Source organism: Chiloscyllium punctatum, chromosome 22 (assembly GCF_047496795.1).
Source record: "Chiloscyllium punctatum isolate Juve2018m chromosome 22, sChiPun1.3, whole genome shotgun sequence".
Lineage (NCBI taxonomy): Eukaryota > Metazoa > Chordata > Chondrichthyes > Orectolobiformes > Hemiscylliidae > Chiloscyllium > Chiloscyllium punctatum.
The window spans coordinates 52,376,995-52,397,614 of record NC_092760.1 but is presented as its reverse complement, the minus strand read 5'-3'; the positions used below and the strand labels follow the sequence as shown (position 1 = coordinate 52,397,614).

Here is a 20,620-nt window from a genome sequence, read left to right as displayed (position 1 = left end):
TATATATAGAATCCTGTTAGTGGTGAACACTACGTATTGTTACTGCATAGAAGCAACTTGAAACTGGTAGTTTTACCTATTTCTCAAAATTTGTGATATCTTACCCTTCTGGAGTTAAAAAAAAAAGAGACGACAAACTGGGCAGTTTTTAAGACCAAAAGTGGGAACCTTGGGCTCATTTGAGTGTTTGTACAATATACAATGAGAAATCTGATCAGATCGGCCAAGGGACTGAGGAATGGCAGATGGAATTTAATTTAAATGAATATAAAGGTGCTGCATTTTGGAAAGGCAAATCGAGTAGGACGTGTACACTTGATGGTAAGGTCCTGGGAGCATTGCTGAACAAAGAGACCTTGCAATGCAGATCCATAGTTATTTGAGAGTGGAGTTGCAGGTAGATAGGATAGTGAAGGCAGCATTTAACATGCTTGCCTTTATTCAGTATAGGAGTTGGGAGGTCATGTTGTGACTGTACAGGACATTGGTTAGGCCACTTTTGGAATACTGTGTGCAGTTCTAGTCTCTCTGCTATAGGATGGATGTTAAGAAACTTGAAGGGGTTCAGAAAAGATTTACAAGGATGTTGCTAGAATTGGAACTTGTGAGCTATAGAGAGGCTGAATAGGCTGGGGCTATTTTCCTTGGATCGTTGGAGGCTGAGGGGTGACCTTCTAGAGGTTTATAAAATCATGAGGGGCATGGATACAGTAAATAGACAAGATTTTTCCCCTGAGGTGGGGTAGTGCAGAACTAGAGGGCATAAATTTAGGGTAGAGATTTCATGCAAAGGGTGGTGCATGTGTGGAACGAGCTGCCAGAGGAAGTGATGGAGGCTGGTACAATTACAAGGTTTAAAAGGCATCTGGATGGGTGCCTGAATAGGAAGGATTGAGAAGGATATGGGATAAATGGGACTAGATTTATTTAGGATATCTGGTTGGCATGGACAAGTTGGGCAGAGTGGTCTGTTTCTGTGCTGTATATCTCTCTATGACTATGATAGCTTTGATACGTCCATGTTCTTGATGCATATTTCACAGATTAAATAAATCAAAGGCCACCAACTTTGAGAGCTTTTCAGTACCAGTCTACCTCAGATTACAGAGGGAAAGAATACATACACACACTACACCTGTTTTAACTGAACAAACTAGGCAACATCCATTCTTAAAAGATGCATTTCTCAGGATAGCAACTTGACTGGAGTCCACAGTCTGTTTTAAATTTAAACGAAGTTTGGTAATTAACTGTTGGTGTCTCTAGCTGTTGTCTTTCTGCCAAAACCTGGCAGATGTAAATTCTCTGGTAGTTTTCAGGTATATCTCAGAAACTCTTACCCTCTCAATGACCTATGAATCTCACACAATTTGTATTCAAACAGAAATGCTGATTAACTACTCTTGAGATTTCAGCTCTTTATCTTTGAAATAAATTGCCACTAAAAGTTACAAATGCCTAAAATCAGACACATTCTCAACATTTTTGTTACTTTGGAGACCTGTTAGCAAACAGGCTACAGCTGTTGTCTCCAAATGGCATGCACCTTCATCTCAATCCTAACAAACAATCTGGACTCCTTTAATCTCCAATTATACCATTATTTTTCTTGCTATCAGGCATGCTTCAAAACAAGTCCTTTGAAATTCTTTTTACCTTAAAGACATTAATTGGTGGGACAATCTTTGTGGGGTATGGTGAGGCTGTTGACTGCAAAGGAGAGATGGTGAGATTCTCACTCTCTGATGATAGTCATTACCTGACATTTGTGTACAGTGAATGTTCCTTGCCATCTGTCAGCCCGAGCTGGAATATTTTCCAGCACAGCACCTTGACATGAAATGGTTCAGACCCCAAGGGGCTGCAAATGGTTCATTATTGTTCAATGATGATTGTACATCCACATTCTGACTTAGATAGAGGGGAAAATGTTGAAATGAAGCTAAAGGTGATTGAGCCTAGGACATGACACTGAGGAATTCCTTCAGAAATGTACCTTAGGCTGTGATGACCAGCCTCCAACAACTACACCCATCTTCCTTTGTGACAGGTATGACTTCACCCAGGAGAAAACAAAAGTTTTCCGCATGATAATCAATGATTTGATGTCAAGCGCAGCTGCTCACATTTGGAAGTTCAGCTCTTTTGACCAGAGATTGCAATGAGGTCTGAAGCCAAGTGGCCTTGGTTTGGGTCCATATTGAACATCGATGAGTAGGTCACAGTGCTTTTAAGTGGCATTTACACAGCTGTCAATGATACCTGCCATCATTTTAATGGTTGAGAGTAGAAGAATGAGGTTTTTAAGTGGCTGAGTGGGATCAGTCATACTTTTAAACACAACAGGCATGGTTGGATAGTTTTCCACACCATCAGGTGGCACGATGCCTCGTAGCACCAGGGACCTAGGTTCAATTCCAGCCTCGGGTGACTGTGTGGAGTTTGCACATTTTCCCCGCGTCTGCATTGGTTTCCTCACACAATCCAAAGATGTGAAGGTTAGGTGAACTGGCCATGCTAAATTGCCCATAGTTCAGGGATGTATAGGTTCGGAGCATTAGTCAAGGATAAATGTAGAGTAATAGGGTAGGTGAATAGGTATGGGTGGGATGCTCTTCGGAGGGTCGGTGTGGACTTGTTGGGCCGAAGGGCCTGTTTCCACACTGTGGAGATTCTAGGATTCAAGTAGAGATTATTGTTCTAGCCATTTCTGGAGCATAAGATTTCATTTCTGTAGTCAGATTATTATCAGTGCTCATGACCTTTTGTGTACACTCAGCCCATATCTTGATATCACAATGATTGAATAGAATTAGCCAAAGACTGGCATCTATTATGCGAGGGACATCAGGAAGAGACCAAAATAGATTGCCTATTTGGCAGTTCTACTTTAAGACTGGTGCAAGGCTTCAGCTTTGCCTTTTGCACTGCAACGCTTAGCTCTCCTATCAGTGAATGGGGATATTTGCAAAGCTTCCCCTTTTCTGTTTAGAGGTCTAACTGTCTACCAATTTTCAATTTTGACCTGATCGACTGGTCGTGGGATCAGGTCACTCCATGACTTTCTGCTGTTTAGCATGCTGGTATTCCCAAGTTGCACCTTCACTATTTTGACACATTGCCTGGTGTACTTGTGCATTCTTTGTTGAACAAGGAACGATTCCTGGATATATGGATCTGCAGCAGTTATATAGGTCAAGACAACATTAAATAGGTACTTAAACCCATTTCTGGACTACCTACTGCAGGTCAAACCTAACGGTTGAGGCCTGAAGGGTTTATTAAGGTGATTCGATAGGTACTGGCTATGGACATTACCCATACCACCCTCACTGCTTATTCAAAAAGTTATATGCAACATGGTGGGAGACAGTCATTAGACAGAGAGGCTGCATTGATATATCCAAGTTTGACCTGATGCCAGACTTTGTGCAGCCAGAGTTAGAGACAATGTTGAAGACTGACAGTATCTCTCCATCCTGACTATAATATCACAGAGATGCCATCTCCAGTGGTCTTGCCCTACTGGTATGCTAGAATGACAATTTGAGTCCTAGATAGCTCTTCCAATAAAAACAAACTATTTGCCATTTTGTGGTGAGGACTTTGTAGAGAGTTAGTTACTCTTCTTTCTTTTGGTCCCAAGATCAATGATGGGTGGTTCTTTTGGGTTTGTTTTTATTCCAATATTCTGAAGCCTTTTAGAATAACCAGGATGTGGTGGGCTATTTTAGAGAACAGTTTGAGTCAAGCACATTGCTGGGAATGTGGAGTTGCATTTAGTTGTTGTTTTTCACCACCTTCTTACATTGAGGAGGATACATTTCACTGCAATTTGATCACAGACCAGTCTTTATCTGTTTACTTTTCTGTTTTTTTTTAAATACGCCGCTGATCTCCATAGACATATGCATTAATTTACACTCTACTCATTTCATATTAGATTTCTCATCATCACTTGAACTAATTGCAAACTTTTCTACCATTAATTCGAATCAGATCACTTCTCATCACACTGAGCTTTGAACTTCCCCGTTCTAAATGCGATAACACTTCTTCCTTTGGTGGATGCAAATCATATTGATCAAGGAAGTAACTTTGTACTCAGTCTAAATTACATTTTCTGATGCCAAACTTTGCGACTTGTCTCCCACCAATATATCCAGGATAATTAATTAGAATACCATGTTCTTAGTTATAACCATCTGAACTGTTTGCAGACCCTCCTCCATCTCATTCCTCAATATCTATGAGCCTGTAAAAGAACAAATTTTGTATTTGCATTTCTTAACTCCATTCTTGCAGATTCTTAACACAACACTCTGCAAGTTTTACAAAATTAAGCGACATGATAGTAATCAAAGGATCCTGTCACCTTTCCGTCATCTGTGTCAATCCTGAAAATATTACAAAGAATGTTATATTCCCAGTCCTGATCAAAATTAACTTTCAGTGTAATAACTACATTGTACCTTCCGTAGCCATTAAATTCGAGCCTTTATTTTAAATGCTTTCTGCATTTATTCCTGACAACAGTTTCTGAAAAACTGGGATTTTGTTTACTTTAGCAGTTAATATTTTAATATCTGACAACCTCAAAGCTTCATTCCACTTTTCCACTGGTAGCATTTTCTAACTGACAGCAGCCAAGACTTCAATCTGGATTACAACTAGCAGCCATTCTCCATCATAGACTATGACATTAAATTTATAAAATTGGAAGTGAGAACATGAATGATTTTTTTAAAATCTCACAACGCCAGGTTATAGTCCAACAGGTTTATTTGGTGCTTCCAAATAAAACTGTTGGACTATAACCTGGTGTTGTGCGATTTTTAACTTTGTACGCTAGATCTAAAGAAAATTTGGTAGTATTTTAAAGATTTGCATGAAACCAAAAGAAAATGGTGTAAACAAAGTTTGTTTTTAAAACTTTCCAAAATAGTCATTATTTTCAAGGAGGAAAACAAGACTGTCCAGCATAGATTGAAAGTTGTACCATCTCCTTTCGTGACAAAGCTGCTTTGGCCTCTGTTCTTAACATTTCAAATGAACCATTTCCTGCAGTGCATTACCCTATAGTTAAGAACTTGAACAAAATTTCAAAAGGATTCATCTAGATTGCTTTGTTTTGTCATTTTAGATTAATTGAAAAAAGCAAGATTTGGCTTATCTCAGGTTTGCTACATTCATCAAGTGAAAGCCCAGTGCAGACAGGCTATAAATTCTCAAGATATTATTGTATTCTGTCCTCTGCATGCCCAATAACCCACTGAGGTCTAGCTACACATAGAAACGCTCAAGTGAGGAAAAAAAATTAAGATTGAATTGTTGGAACATAAAACATAAGAAGTGGAGCAGGAGAGGGCCATTTGGTCCTTCGAGTCTGCTGCACCATTCAATAGGATAAAGCTGATCATTTCATGGACTCAGCTCCACTTACCCACACCCTCATCATATCCCTTAATTCATTTATTGTTAAAAAAAATCTTAGCTTTAAAAACATTTACTGAAGTAGCATCAGCTACTTCACTTGGCAAGGTATTCCAGAGATTAACCAACCCTCTGAGTAAAGAGGTTCCTTCCCAAATCAGTCCTTAATCTGCTCCCTCTAATTTTGAGGCTGTGCCCTCTTGTCCTAGTTTCACCTGCCAGTGGAAACATTCTCTCTACTTTTATCTTATCTATTCCCTTCATAAATTTATATGCTTCTATAAGATCCCCCTCATTCTTCTGTTGAAGACGTTTAATCGAGTATGGTTTGCGGTAAAACCAGGGCTGATTTGATAACTCTGCATTCCCACCTAATGTTTCATAACTTTTCACCCCATACTCAAGAATCTACCTCTGCTTTCAAAAAGATTCAAACACTTTGCTCCTACTGCTTTTAGGGAACAGTTCAAAAGCCTCATGACCCTGCGTGAGGAAACATTTTAAATTTGTCTTAAAACAGTGATCCCTTATTTTTAAATAAATAGTGACCCCTAGTTCTGTTCTGCTACAACAGAAGCATTTTTTCCATGATCCCAAGACATGAGCGCCAAAGTTGGCCATTTAGCCCATTTGGTGAGATCATGGCTGATCTGATAATCCTCAACTCCACTTTCCTGTCTCTTCCTCCATAACCCTTGAAAAACTGATTTTTAAAAATCAGTCTCAGCCTCAAGCATGCTTAAAGCAGATTTCACAGTCATCTGCATAAAGAATTTGCCAGACTTGCTACCCTCAGAAATTCCTCATCCCTATCCAAAATGGATAGCTTTACTCTGAGATTGTATCCTAGACTCTCCCATAAAAGGAGACAAGCCTTCTGCATCTAACCTGTCAAATCCCCCATAAAATCTTGTATGTTTCAAAGAGGCTGCCTCGCATTCATCCCTCCCTATGTGGGATCAGCCTCGTGAATTTCTCCAGATTGTCTCCAATGCCGATATAAACTTTTCTGAGATTAAAAAGTAACCCAAAACTGCTGAGTATTTTAGCTATAGTCTGCCTTGTACTGTTTTAATAAAGGCTCCCCCCCCCCCCCGCACTTTTATACTCCATTCCCCTTGATATAAATGCCAATGTTCTATTTGCCTTCCCAATTATCTTAGATACCAACTTTTGTTGTTTATGCAGGACCTCATCCCTTTACTGTATCTTTATGCAATCTTTCTCCATTTAAATAATACTCAGCTCCTCGAGTCTTTTGGCCAAAATGGGCATAACCTCTCATTCTCATTGCATCCATCATGTCTGTATCCTCACAGTTAACCTGTCTATGTCCCTCTGCAGATTGTGTGCCATCCTCACCACTTGCCTTTCCACCTATTTTTGTGTCACCTGCAAACTTGGCTATTGTACATTCAATGTCTTCATCCAAGACATTATTAATTGTGGTTCCAGTACTGATCCATGATTCCCTCTTTATAAAAGACCATGTTGATTCTGCTCAATATGTATCCCTAAATTCTCTGTTACATAAATTTATAGTCTCTCATATTTTCCCAATAACAAATATTAAGAATACAGTTACCTTCATCCTTTTCTGAACAGCAGACAGTGACTAATGGGGTAATGCAGTCATCAGCACCAGGCCTCCATTATTCACAATATATTATGTTAATCATTTTGATTAGACAGCTAAATATAATATCTTAAAATCTGCAGATGACAGAAAGCTGGGTGGAAGAGTGAAATGGGCAGATGCAGAGATGTTGCAGTGTGATTTGGACAAATGCATGGCAGATGGAGTATAAATGTGAGGTTATCCACTTTGGTAGCAAAAACAGAAAGGCAGATTATTACTTGACTGGCTGTAAATTGAGAGCTTAAAAATGTGTTGCTGGAAAAGCGCAGCAGGTCAGGCAGCATCAAAGAAGCAGGAGAATCGACATTTCGGGCATAAGCCTCACTTTCTCCTGGCTGTAAATTGAGAGCATGGTATGTTCAACAAGATCAGAGTGTTCTCGTGCACCAGTTATTGAAAGTAAGCATTCAGGTGCAGCAGGCAGTAAGAGGTGCAAACTGTATGTTGGCATTCAGGATTTGAGGACACGAACAAGAAGGTCTTGCTGCATTAGTGAGGCCATTACTAGAATATCATGCACACATTTGGTCTCTTTATCTGAAGAAGGATGCTGTTGCTATAGAGAAAATACAGTGAAGATTTACCATATTGATTCCTGGGATGGCATGACTGATGTACAAAGAGAGATTAGATTCATTAGGATTACATTCATTGGAGTTTAAATAAATGGGAGGTACATCTCACAGAAGTCTATAAAATTCTAACAGGTTCAATGGAGGAAGGAGGTTCCCAATGCTGGGACATCCAGAAATAGGTGTCAAAGATTATGAAAAAAAAATGTAAACCTTTTAGGATTGAGATGACTGAAAGTCCTGCACCCAGGAAGTGGTCATTCTGTGGAATTCACTACCACAGGAAGTTGTTGAGGCCAAAGCATTGTTTTCAAGGGAGGAGGTTACATCACTCCTGTGGCTAAAGGGATCAAGGAATGGTGCATGGGTTTAGGGTCCTAAGCCAATAATCAGCCATCACCATAATGGCAACACGGTGGCTAAGTGGTTAGCACTGCTGCCTCAATAGCAGCGACCCAGGTTCAATTCCAGCCTCGCCAACTGTGTGGAGTTTGCACATCCTCCCAGTGTCTGCGTGGGTTTCCCCCCCCCACAGTCCAAAGATGTGCAGGTCAGGTGAATTGGCCACGTTAAATTGCCCATAGTGTTAGGTACATTAGTTAGAGGGAAATGGGTCTGGGTGGGTTAATCTTCGGAGGGTCGGTGTGGACTTCTTGGGCTGAAGGGCCTGTTTCCACACTGTAGGGGAATCTATTCTAATGAATTGTGGAGCAGGGTCAAATGGCCTACTCATATCTTGTAAAATAATATAAAGTCTGCTCCTCTTTTTAAAAAAGGGAGGAGTTACATTAACAATCCACTGTCAGGATCCCTCAAGACTTTCATTCAAGTTCTCTTACTCTTGTGAACTCCAACAGATTCAAGCATGGCCTGGCAAACCTTGGTCTAGTTATCCTCTGAACTGCTCCTAACTAATTTACATCCCTCAATAAATGAGGCCAATACTGCACAAAAGACACCAGATTTGGTCTCAATGCTTTCTATACTTGAAGCAAAATCTCCTTACTTTTAGATTCAGAATTCTATTGCGAGGTGTACCAATTTCCTTTCCTGTATACTAACCTTCAGTATTAATGCATGAAATCTTTCTTTATCTCAGAGCTCTACAAACTCTCATTATTTAGACAACTTATTTTTTATTCTTGCTGCCAAAATGGACAGTTTTACATTCTCCCACATTTATTCAATTTTTCATATCACTGTCAACTCACAACCTGTCTATTTATAGTCTCATGTTTTCTTACAACTTACTTTCCTGCCTATTTTTGTAATATCAGGAAGTTTAGCAATCATATATTCAGTCCCTTCTTCCAAGTTAATTACATAAATTGTCAGAAATAATTGGTCCAGCACCAATCCCTATTGCACACCATTCATTACATCTTACCAACCAGAAAATGATCAATTTTTAAACTGCTGCCTGCTAGCTAACCATTCTATCCATGCCAAGAGACATTATCCCCTATACTATGAGCTTTGATTTTACACAATAACCACTGATGTGGCACCTTACTAAGCACTTTGTGGAAACCAAAGTTTGTTATCCAACATGTTACTTCTCCAATGAAATCCACAGTTATAAAAGATTTGTTAAAGTGAAACAATGTTTAAGTACACTGCCATGATGTCTTCAATAATACCTAATATCTTCCACATGTCAAGGTAATTGGCATGCCGTTTCCTGCTTTCTGAATAAAAAGGAGTTCCCCCCACTGCCATCCCCACTAATTGCCAATCTAATGGAACCTCCCTGAGATATAGGGAATTTGGAAAATTAAAATCAATGCATTAATTGTCTCACTAGCAACTTCTTTAAAGACCTTAGGATGAAATCCATCAAGACCCAGGCCAATAGCTCCAACAACTTGGATTATATCTCATGCACTTCATGGGTAAATGTAATTTTTGAGTTTGTCCCTCCCTTTGAATTACTAACAATTCTGGGATGTTACTTCTAACTTCTATTGCGAAGACTGATACAACTGCCATCTTCTTGTTTTTCCATTATGACTTCTGAAAAACACACTTTTTAAAAAACTATTTACTGAAAACTTACTGTTTTTATATTTCAAGCTAGCTTTCTCATACAGATTTCTCCTTACGCGTTTAGTGATTCTTTGTTATTCCTTACATCCTGTCCAATCTGCTCATCCACCACTCATTTGGCACAATTATATGCTTGTCCTTTAAATTTTGATACTAACCCCTTTAGTGAAGCACAGTTGGTGGGTGCTCTCTTTGAATTTCTTTCCTCTCTTGTTGAAAGCATCTATCCTGTATGTTTTGAAAGATTCAAAATAAAAAAAAGTGTATGGAATTGCAATTTTATTGACTATATTCTACTCAATCTCATTTGCAGTTCACTTCAGCTGGCTCTACTTTCATGTCATCAGTATGGTGTGTTGGCTTTCATTAGCAGGAGGATTGTGTTTAAGAGCCGCGGGGTTATGCTGGCAACTTTATATAACCCTAGTTAGGCCACACTTGGAATATTGTGTCCAGATCTGGTCACCTTATTATAGGAGGCATGTGGAAGCTTTAGAGAGTTTTGGAGATTTACCAGGATGTTGCCTTTACTAGAGGGCATGTCTTATGAAGAAAAGTTGAGAGATCTAGGGCTTTTCTCACTGGAGCGAAGAAGGATGAAAAGTAACTTAACAGAAGTGTACAAGCTGATGACAGGCATAGTTGGAGTGGATAGCCAGAGACTTTTTCTCCCCCCACCAGGGCAGAAATGACTATCACAAGGGGGCAAAATTTTATGATTGGAGGAAGATTTAGGGGAGGTGTCAGAGATAGGTTCTTTACACAGTGGTGGGTGGGGGTCATTTCATTAGAATGGAAGAAACAAGAGTTTGACCAGCGTCTTCATGCAGATGAACATATTTCCTGTCCATAAACCAATGCACTGCCAGCAATGGTAGAGTCAGATGCATTAGGGCATGCACGTGGATGGTAGTAAAATGTAGGGTATGTAGGTTACTGTACTTAGTATAAAAGATTGGCACATCGAGGGCTGAAGGGCCTGTAATGTTCTATGCTCTGTATGTTCTATAAATGCCAATTTTGGCCACTCTCTCTTCCTCAAACGAAACTTAAAATATCACTACATGAGCACTGCTACCTGAGTATCTTCATCATGTTACTAACATTTAATTGTTTCATTGTATGGGGGGGGGGGGGGGGGGGGGGGGGGGAAGCCAGCTTCAAAAAGTGCTCCTCTCAGAAACTATCCCAAAAAGATTCTTTGATCTCATTAAGCTACTTTGACATTTTTTTTTAAAACCGCACTGGGCTGGTACATAGAAATCTAGTGCTAGTAGTCCTGGAGGAGTTGCCAAAAAAGTTAAAACATTTTATCAAAAGTGCACAAAGTTTCCAATTTACTTGTTGGATAGATCCAGGTCAATAAGAAACACAGACCAGGTTTACTAAGAGTTAAAACCAACTCCTTTCTAAACACCCCTCATACACAAATATAGACATAAAACATTAGTTAACTTTTTTAACCTCCTCCCATAAAACTTTTGTTCAATAGCACACATCCACTGGCTTACTGAGATGCTCATTTTGTTTGTCAGCAGTTTCCATTCTTCAATTTTTTTTCCAAACTTCTTTTGTAAAAACGTCGCTTGAAAATGACAGCCAAGCAATTGTCATACTGATTACAGACAAACATCAGCAATTACTTGTTTTGAATAATAGGGCAGGCTGGAGGGGCTGAATGGCCAACTTTTGTTCCTAATTCATATGCTCATGTTTATATGAAAGAAATAGTTGGGAAAGCGGTGAGATCCCCATTCACCATCCATCCACCTAGTAAATTAGCTGCTGGGGTCATTTCATTAGAATGGAAGGAACAAGAGTTGACCAGCGTCTTCATGCAGATGAACATATTTCCTGTCCATAAACCAAAAACTAAACAAATCCAATCCAGCCAATTTCCACAATCAAGAAAGTGGTGAAAAGTACTGTCAAGTGGCATGGACTCATTGATGTTTAGTTTAGATTCCATTTCCTTTCAGACCCTATCACAATCCAAGTGCAAACAATGACAAATAGTACCTTTAACATAAAAGTCTCAGGTGAGTCACAGGACCATCAAGCAAAATATGACACCTGGCTATAAGAGAGATATAGCTCGGATGATGAAAGCGTGGTCAAGGAAGAGATTTTAACGTGTGTTGGGGAGGGGGGAGGGGGGAGGGGGGAGGGGAGGGGGGAAATGGGAGTATTCTAGAGCTTAGAACTGAGCTAGATGAAGGCATGGCCACCACAGTGCAGCAATTAAAAGACAGGGATGATCAAGAGCCTGAATTCAGATATCCTAGAGGCAAGAGAGAGACAGACCATGTAAGGATTGGGAAATAAATTTGCGAATTTTAACGTCAAGACTTTGCTTGACCAGTAGTGAATTTACGCCAGCAAGCTAAGGAGTGAATAGTACTTGCTGCAAAATTAATGCAAGGATAGCAGAATTTTGGAACCTAAGAGCAGCTCAGAAACCATTAGTGTTGTCAAATCTAGGAGAAAGCATATGCATGAATGAGAGTTTCAATAACAAATAAACAAAACAGGAGTAAAAAGTTACTTAAGTAGAAATAAGTACACATTCTTAGTAATAATTGACTATTAGTTCAGAAGCTCATCTCAGGGTCAAAACTAACATTAGGCTGATGAAGAATTGGTGACAGGTGGGTAATGGTGGATGAGGAATCTGTCACTTTCCAACTATGACCCCAAATAAATCATTGGTAGAAAGGCCCACCTAATGGACTAACCCTGTAGATGGGAGGGTGGGGGCTCATCTTGTGGGGACTGTAAGAAGCAAGCCTGTGCAGATTGCTTGTTGTCTTTTGGGACCTCAGCCACTGTCTGCCAAGCCTGATTGTGTCACAGAGTGGACTTCAGCTTTCAGGCCCTCGAAACTGGATAATGACAGCTCTTTCCAGGCAAGTTCATTTTGCTGACCTACACAAAAAAACACATGACATGGTGCCCCCATTAAATCCTACCTCAAGGGAATAAAGAGGCTTAATGCCACAAATCATTCCCAGGGAGAGAACTAGAAGAATTAAGTTCCTGAGGCAAGAAGCAGCTGCCCTTGAAAACATGTGGTTGAATGTAAACATCAAAAAACCTTCACATTTAAGTCAGTGGGAATATTCTCTACTTGTTTGGATCATATCTAGCACAAATTGTGGTTTCTGGATGCCATCTGATTCATTCTTGGGAAAACATCACAAAAGTTCCTCAAGGTAGTGTCCCAAACCCAACCATCTTCAGCTGCTTCAAATAACTTTCTTCCAACATCAAATCACAATCATTGATGTCCTCGGATGACTGCATAGTATTCAGCATCATTCATAACTGCTCAAGTACTGAAGCAGTTACTGTCTGCATGCAGCAAGACCTGGTCAGCAGTCACATTTAGGAGAGTATATTCATAACATACATGTTAGAGAATGTTCATATAAAACTACAGTGAATCTACCCATCTCCCTTTGGCATTCAACAACACTACTATCATTGAATTCCCCACCACCAAAACCTTGGAAATTGCAATTGACCAGAAACTGAATTGAACTAGTGATTTAAATAATGTACAGCATGTCAAAGACTGCAAATTCAGCAAGTAACTCCCAAAGTCTGTTCACCATTCACAAAAAACAAGTCAGAAGTTTGATGCAATATTCTCCACTTATTGTCGAGTGCAGTTCCAAAAACACTCTCAAAGCTGGACGCACTGCAGGACAAAGCAGCATGCTTAACTGGCCCCCTCCACCACTACTGTGGTGCTCACCACTTACAAGATGCATCGCAGCAATACACCAAGGCTCCTTCAACTGCACTTTCCAAACTCAGATCCTCTGCTAGCGATAAGGACAAGGACAGCAAAATGAAAAAGGGAATGCCACCACCTTCCAGCTCTCTTCAAAGCCATACACGATACCAACTTTCCTCCGGGTGCTCCGGTTTCCTCCCACAGTCCAAAGATGTGTAGGTTAGGTGAATTGGCCATGCTAAATTGCCCCTAGTGTTAGGTAAGGGGTAAATGTAGGGATATGGGTGGGTTGCGCTTCGGCGGGGCGGTGTGGACTTGTTGGGGCGAAGGGCCTGTTTCTACACTGTAAGTAATCTAATCTAATCTAATCTGAAATAAAATGGCAGCAAATATTTATACAATAAAGGACAGCAAACAAGACTGATAATTTTGTTGATGTTATTTATTGAAATGTTGGCCAGAAGATTGGGAGAACTTTTTGCTCTTCTCCCAATTATGGCATGGACATTTTGTTTTTAGAAGAACACACCAAAACAGATGACAGAATCTGATCTTATAACTGACCTGAAAATTACACCTTCAGTACTTGAGTAATGTGTTTACCTGGAGATGAGCCCAAATTCATAAACACCTTTCAGTAATTGTAACAACTATCCTGTAATGATACATTAAGCACAGTGTGGTCACACATCGGTTTGACGTCAGCTACTGCCCTGGAGCAAAAGATGTTACAATTATGAATTTAGAAAGGCTAAACGAATTTCCCAGACAAGCTGATATCCTACAACATTTCAACATAAAAAAGCAATACCACCACCTGCAAATTTCCCTTCAAGTCACTCACCATCCGGAGATGGAATTTTATCATACCTTCATGTCAATGGATCAAAATCCTGGAATGCCTTTCCTAATGGCATTGTGGGTCAACCTAGACCAAATGGAGGGTAATGACTCAAAACTTCAGCTCCTCCTTCAAAAGCAATTAGGAATGGGCAATAAATGCTGGCTTAACCAGCAATGCCTAAAGTTGTCATAACTCATTTTTACTTAGCTATTAAATTCATCATTTAAATAGAAGTCAGATGCAAAGATACATCTATATTCTGGGGAAAAAAAAAGTTTTTTTCCAGAGCACAAATATTAGGATGAGGGGGTTGGGATAGCTCCATGAGTATATTTTCAAGGTCATTATTGTATCACTAGGATGTCAAATGCTTTTCTTGTCAATGAAGTGCACAAAAAAATCTTAAAACTCAAAGACTGCTTAGCACAAGTTAATCAACTTTTGCAACATTATAAACAAATAAATAATTAAATATAACCAATCAATTGAACACAGATTCCATTATTTTGAAGTCTGGAATAAATCATTTACACATAGTTCATAACACACCTGTCAAGCAGGTGCCCTTTCTCTCTCAAAGTTTTGATTAAATTTACAGTGATAAGTCCAAAAAGCTGGACAGAGATGGAAAACTTGATGCAAGGCAGACATTTCCTGTTTCAAAAAAAGGAGTGGAAATTTCTTAAGTCAGCAAAAACAAAAAAGGAAATGTAGTAAATGCACCTTATAATAGCACACTTAACCTGAAATCCAGAACACACTCTATGCGGTCACAAGAAGTAGGTAAGAACTGGCTCTTTTCTGTATTTTAATACAAAGTAAAGAATGAGGAGGTTGATATATCGTGACAAAAAAAAGGACCTCTTCCATCTCTATTCTCCTAACGTGGGAGTGAGTCTACAGCTGAGGTAGAAATGCCTCCACAGCCTTGGCTGCTTTTACTTTCAATTAGTTCCAGGTGTTCCACTGGGTACAAGGAACAGCAAAGGCCACAGCAACATCTCCCACTCAGCACAAAACAAAACTGAACCAATCACAGCCACACTTCATTGTTTGGCAGTAGACAAAAGGCACACTGTACAGAAAATGCAAGAAAGTGACACAGTGCCCTACTTGCCCAAACCCAGGAACGTAAGAGAAGGAAAATGGCCAAGAATACCAATGAACTGAACAGTAATCCACATGCTAATGGGAAAGCTAAATCAAATAGGGAAACAAGGACTGTCTTCTTCACCATTTTAAATGAAAAGATTCACAGTCCAGGCTGAGAATGGGGTTTGACAAGATTAAATAAAAATTACAACAAGCAACATTAGAACATCTGAAAAAAATGCAAGTCCAGCATATTTCAAAGCATTTTTGTTTAGAAACAGCAACCAAATGATCACATTTATTAGAAAAGTAAGTTTTTAAAAAAAACTGGAAAGCTAGCCCTACAGCAAATAGGTAAACATTGTTACATTTACATTGTACATTTAGTTAATATTTAATTTTTATCTATTTGTCTAATAGTATCCAACTGCTCATTTCAACATGACATCACTTTCCAAAGTTGAATGTGCTATTTTGCTGGTGAAAACAAGGAGGCGGGGTTCCAGAAAGCCGAAAACCAGCGTTAACAACCGTACCATAAACCTTAAAGTAAGCAGCGATCTCCTTTTTATTACCTGCAACACGCAGTGCCTTCCTCTCCCCTCCATTCCGGTTTATATTTCCCAGACAAACCTTCCTATTAGCTGAACTGCTCCTAACAGTAGTTTGGATTCAGATACCTACTGGGTTTCCCACAACTCCCTCACATGACCTTCTCAGCACACTTCCACTGATTGCAGAATGCTGACAGGCTGGGCTAGTCACCATGGCAACTGTTGTCCCTGCTTGCAGTTCTGGGAGGGTTCCATGAAACAGCATATGCCTCTTGATTAAAAACTTTTGCAAGAGCTCTGCTCCTCCTCCCTCCCCGAAGCAGCAGGAGCGAAGGAGCTTACACACCGTTCTCCCCTCAAACTATGGAAGTGGCTCATCTGAAGATACCGCATTAACTTGTTTCATGTGAAAAAGGAAGCAATAACGCATTCCGATTCTCAGAATATTTCCACGCCTCAAATCTCTCTTTTTAAAAAGAATATTAACATGCAGGCTTTCCCTAAATGCATTAAGATTAAATGAATAATGCTATTGTGTTGCAAGTATTCACAGACATGCCCAGCTACCCACCAGAAACATGTTTAATGCGTTCCTTTCTTTGCTTTCGTAAAAGTGTTTGTGAGTTTGGCTTCAGGCAATTTGCATCTCTTTCTTACCATTTATCTGATAATGTACTTATATCATATGTTTTATTTGCGTTTTGTTTCAAGGTGTGATTGGGGTGAAGGATGATACCATTCAGGTGTAGCATTTCTTTCTACGCCTAATACAAACCCGGAGAGATTACCTCACCTCACCTGTTTATCTCAATGAAACCTATAAGTGTCTGGATACCATATGCTTCTAAAGAATTTTAAATGAATCTGTAAAGTTTGTTGTTTGCATCCAGCTTGCTTTAATTGACTGTTTCACCTCAATCTGTATTTCTCATTAACGTCTGATTATCTGACACTATGAAGTGATTTTATGGATAGGTACACGTACAGTATAGTAAAATTGAAGGTTTATTGATCAGTAAGTTCTACTGTCAGCCGTGTCTACCTCAGGGGTTCAGCTAATCGTGGACACATTCGTCCAATTTCTAAGTTTTATTATCCTTGATAAAAGGAAACTAAAATCTTCCCAGATGAAAAAGAGAGCAAAACTCAAAAGATAATTGTAAAAATGAAGTGAAGCCTAGGAGCATGAATTAAACCACTTATTTTAAAAAAAGTAAAATTTCAAAGTCATTGCATTGTTTAAGCTGGACTCATCTAAGCAAGTAGGGAGTATTCCAACACACTGCGTTAGAAATGATGGAGAGTCAGACAATGACCTTATTTAGAGGCCAGTTTTACACAGAATTTCCTGTTGAATTTCTGGTAAACAGCAACCCCCAGGATGTTAATAATGGGAGCTAAGTGACAGTAAAATGGTGAAATTCTCTCATTGGAGATGACTATTAACTGGCATGTGTGAGAGATAAATGTTACTTGCTACATATCAGCCCAAGCGTGAATGTTGTGCAGGACTTGTAGCATGTGGGCAGGGACTATTTCAGTATTTGAGAAATCAAGAATAATGCTGAACGATGATGATTGCTCAATGAACATCCCTACTTTTGACCTTAGGCTGGAGAGGAAGTCATTGATTAGAATGATTGGCACTACAAAGAGGAACTCAATGACTAAAATAGTCTTCCTTGTTCTGAGCAAGGGTCATTGGACCCAAAATGTTAACTGATTTCTCCCAACGCTACTACCCAATTTGATAAGCTTTTCCAGCAATTTCTGTTTTTGTTTCTGATTTCCAGCATCCGCAGTTCTTTCAGTTTTCACTAAAATGGTCTTCCTTTGTGATGGGTATAACTCCACCCAGAGGAGTTGACCCCAAATCCCTATTGATTTCAATTTTACCATGGCTCCTTGATGCAACACTCGGTCAAATACTACCTTAATATCAAGGTTAGTCACTCTGACTCCCATGTAGAGTTTAATTCTTTTATTCATTTTATACAAAGATTGTTACAAGGTCTGGAGCCGAGGGCCTTGGTAAAACCTACTCTGAATAACGGTAAGGAGGTTATGATTGAGTAAGCACCACTCAATACGTCATTGACAGCACCATCAATCCTTTTGCTGGTAATTGAGAGTAATCTGATTGTAAGAGATAACAGGTCCAATCCATACCTTGTGTGTACAGAATATACATGCGCAATTATCAAGTAAATGAGTGTTGTAGCTGTATTGGAACAGCTTGGCTAGGAGTGCAGTTCCAGAGCACAAGTCTTCAATACCACAGCTGGAGGTTGGCAGGACCCAAAGTCTTTGTTTATAGAGTACCTTCAGCCATTTTTTGCTATCACGTGGGATGATTTGAATTGGCTGAAGACTGGCATCTGTAATAGGGGATGCGCGGGAGGAGGCCAAGGTGGATTGTGTGGTGTCCACAATCTGTAGCATCACAGCCACATGGGATTGTATCTTGCTTGATTTCTGAAGACACCATTTGATGCAAATAGCTTCTAACATTTTAATCAGGACTGATGTCAGACTGACAGACTGAAAAGATAGATGAGGAGTTAGTTAATTAATTGTGCACCATTATTTCTGACTGGATATGGCAAGACCAAAGAACTTCAATCAGATCCTTTAGTTAGGGAATCATTTAGCTCTCTCTATTTTATAGTGTTTCTGCTGTTTTAGCATGTATGTAGTGCTGCGTTGTAGCTACACTCGTTTGGTAATTCATTTTCAGATATGACTGGTATTGCTCCTAGTATGCACTGTTCAGTGAATCAGGGTCATTGGCCTGACTGGAAAGTTTACAGATTGCCTGCTTGCCTGCATATCATTCAATTACTGAAGGTTTTATGTTCTAATTTACACTAAAGATTATTTAGATTGAGACAAGCTAAATGGATTTAATTTAATGGGATTTTTTTTCCTGACTAAAGACTCATTTCGTTGAAGCTTTACATCTTGAATTCAGCAGGACAATTTGCAAGTATAACAAAGGGGAAAGGCAATATTTATATTGTATGAGGGGAGAGTGCTGGATTGTGGGAAGTGGAATCTGATTAGTAAAGGCTTGCCATGAAAAATACAGCAGTTAATGATTGACAGTTAACAGTCATTAACTGGGGACATTTAAGAGACTGCTGGACATCCACATGGATAGCAGGGAGTTGAGGGGTGCGTAGGTTAAGTTACTATATTTTACATTAGGATTAAATCTCAGCACAACATTGTGGGCCAAAGGGCCTGTTCTGTGCTGTAATTTTCTATGTTCTGTTACACAGGGTATTACCCTCAATGGTGAACCAAACAGAATCAACATTCCTGGTTTAAAATCTAAACATAATTGGTAGTTAACTTTTAATCATCAACAAATGCTTCATTCTCTACCAGAGAGAAACTTACCAAACAAGCAGCACTCTCTTCTCACAGTAGAAATTTGGGTTTTCTCTTTATTGGTATACTTGCAGTTGTCCATGTGACTGCAAAATTACAAAAAGAAATGTGTCTTCTTTCTCTGCACGACCAACTGTGATTTTATTTAAAATTCTGGTTTGAGACTCAAATTCTCTGTTCAGACAATCAGTGATGTCCTATTTGAGAAGACTGTGGGAAGTATTTTTATCTGAACAAGCAGAAGTGTTTGTCTATGGGTGGTTAAGAGTTAATTCTATTAAAAAATGTGAGTATATAGGGAAGCTGGCTTCAATCCACTGACTTCAGCATTAACATCTATCATGTTAAAACAGTTTGAATTGAGTAAAGATCATCTTAAGTTCAATCATAGAATCCTTACAGTGTGGAATCAGGTCATTCGACCCATCAAGTCCACATCAACCCTCCGAAGAGCATTTTATCCAGACCGACTCCTCCTACGCTACAAACCTGCACTTCCCATGGCTAATCCACTTAGCCTGGACACTCTGGGGCAATTTAGCATTGTCATTCCACCTCGCACATCTTTGATCTATGGGAGAAAACTGGAGCACTCGGAGGAAACCCACGCAGCCAGAGGGAGAAAGTCTGTATGGTGTTTGCACAGTTGCCTGAGGCTAGAATCTAACCTGGGTCCCTGGATCTGTGAGGCAACAGTGCTAACTATTTGACCTGCCATGAATTTTTGCACTTCCCCAGTTAGTTATTCTCACTCTGGCCTGCAATTCAGACCCCAGTTGTGAAAATCCCACCCAGTGAGAGCTGAGATTCAATCAGAGGTCAGCAGTTCTTGAACACCCCCCATCTCCCGAGATATATGAGGATCAAGCACAAAGGTAAACTGATCTTTCATTGGCTACTTAAGGGCTGCTATCAGTGGTGGGTCAGAAAGGTTGACCATGGATCTTCCTGCACAGAACTTCGAGGCAGTGTTGGTTAACATTACCAGCTCACATAATTAGACGACTTCTTATGCCCAAGCTCATCAACTCAAGGAGTAAAAGGTTCTACCCCTTGTTTCTAAACTTCCCAACTCCCGAGAGTACCAGATTACTTTGGCCATATTCATTTTCATTCCTTTCTGTTGAAACAACACTCGGCATTACCCTGATGCTACATTTGATCACCCATCCCAGAGGAATATCCCAACATCTCATGAAAGCCTGAGAATAAATATTTTTTGAGGCTGAACACAACACAACTGGCCAATCTGATTCCTGGCCCCAAATTATTTTAAAAGTTCAGCTATGCTGCAAGACTACATTGGCC

The 20,620-nt window shown here is 39.7% G+C and overlaps 1 protein-coding gene across 10 annotated transcripts in view; it reads right to left on the bottom strand.

The window, feature by feature from the left end:
* Positions 1–20,620, bottom strand: part of dennd2b (DENN domain containing 2B) — a 462,540-nt gene that overhangs the window by 336,494 nt on the left and 105,426 nt on the right. For 3 of the 10 annotated variants that reach the window (XM_072592314.1, XM_072592322.1, XM_072592320.1), the window contains exon 1: positions 15,941–16,088. The exons of 4 other annotated variants lie outside the window; for them this stretch is intronic. The gene's annotated coding sequence lies outside the window, so the exon portion shown is untranslated. Of the gene's footprint in view, positions 1–15,940; positions 16,090–19,321; positions 19,399–20,620 lie in introns of those variants that run through there. 3 more of the 10 variants (XM_072592318.1, XM_072592325.1, XM_072592321.1) reach the window with 2 other exon arrangements.